The sequence below is a fragment of the Gavialis gangeticus genome, unplaced genomic scaffold (assembly GCF_001723915.1).
Source record: "Gavialis gangeticus isolate Ggan-Ray unplaced genomic scaffold, GavGan_comp1, whole genome shotgun sequence".
NCBI classification, from domain to species: domain Eukaryota; kingdom Metazoa; phylum Chordata; order Crocodylia; family Gavialidae; genus Gavialis; species Gavialis gangeticus.
The window spans coordinates 134,753,987-134,755,612 of NW_017729032.1; the positions used below are offsets into that span (position 1 = coordinate 134,753,987).

Sequence of the window (1,626 nt, forward strand, 5' to 3'; positions counted from 1 at the left end):
GGTCATTCTTAGTTGTCACTGCATTGCAAGTAGGTTGTTGCTCACCTTAAAAGACTATGGGGTTGTTTTTAGATCATATTAAATGTGTGTGGGGGAGGGTTATTTATTTGATTAGAAATAGAAAAAAAATCAAAATAATATCCCCTACATCAAAATGGGCGAAGAGATAATGTACTGAAGATTTTTTTATACTAGAGTTTTTAAACCAGGATGTTTGCTGTCCAATTGCTTTGAGTTGGCTAAGACATTTGTACATGCTAGTACATACACATTTATTGCAGGAGATAAACATTTGTGCTTTACCCTAAAAAAAGTTGCTGTGCAGGTTTACAGATGATAAGGTTTTATTGTATTGTAGAACAAACTACTGATAATTGGAGACTGTCCAGATTAATATATGTAAACTTGTGCTAACTGGCACATCCCTAATTTGTGCTAAACTCCTCCAAATTCAATGGGAGCAAAGAATCTAGAACCTGCCTGCACATTTGATACATTTTCTGTGTAGTAGCTAGGAAAAAATTTCAGGATGGCAGGTACTCTGATGGCCAGATGATTTGTGACATAGATGGCGTTACTTATTGTCCATAAATTTGCACACAGACAGTAAAATTAGAGCAAAACACCTGATTATAAAGTATGTAAAAGAAGTTGAGACACCCATAAAAACCCTAAGCAGTCAGAGCTGGTTGAAGCTTTATAATCCAAAAAAAGACGGGTGCACCGGTGAAGGACAGACAGGGCACAGCAATGCTCCCTTATGTCCAAACAGGAAGACAGCACCCAGCAAGAAGCCTCCTCTCAGTACTTTGTAGACTTCTTTTCTCCTAGCCAGTGCTGTCACTGCCTCCAGTTACCTGCCTAAAATACTGTTGAGTCACAGGCAGGTTTCTTTGGGGATCTATGCTTGGATAGGGGGAGCCAGGCCAATGGGGATAAGCCTCAGGGATGGCCTGTGGGGTTAGCATATCAGGTGTATCAGGTTGTAAGAATGAGTAGGGGACCCCTGAGGGTGGGAAGCACAGTGTCAAACTACTAGTGGAGTCCAACAGGGTTTTTTTTCTTGGGTTGAATAGAACTCCAGACTTATAAACATCCAGGCACCCAATGACTTAGGCAACTAGTTCAATAGGGATTAGGTAACTACATAGTTGTGTGGATCTGGAAATCAGTAAGGGAATTAAGGACGTAAATACCTTTAAAAATCTGGGCATTAGTGTCCCAATTCATTCCTTTAAAAGGTTCACATAAAGGATTTCAGGACAGTTCTTTGTTGCCATTACCTGCGAGGTGATTTAGGTTCATTGATCTCCAACCTGCTTTAAACTGCCTCCATTCAAAATCTTATCCAACTTTACCAGTGATATTAACAAGTCATTTCTCCAAACCATTATAAAGAATAGTTTTCCAGTCATCCAATATTTGATTGAGTTTTCCCTCCAAAGAATAGCACTTTTCCATGATATTTGTCTGTTTTAATGATTACATAGTATTTAGGAACATGTAAAAGGGAAGTGGTTCAAAGGGGAAATATTTCATTTATTCACTTGAATTAATGAGTCATCTAGCAGAGACAAACACACAAAACCGGGGGAGGCTCACCTGGGCCTAGGGTGAGTGAGGATT

At 39.4% G+C, this 1,626-nt stretch overlaps 1 protein-coding gene across 1 annotated transcript in view; it reads right to left on the minus strand.

Annotated features, from left to right (window-relative positions):
- The window catches only part of FAM155A (family with sequence similarity 155 member A), a 1,105,155-nt gene that overhangs the window by 303,222 nt on the left and 800,307 nt on the right, over positions 1-1,626 (minus strand). The window lies entirely within an intron of this gene.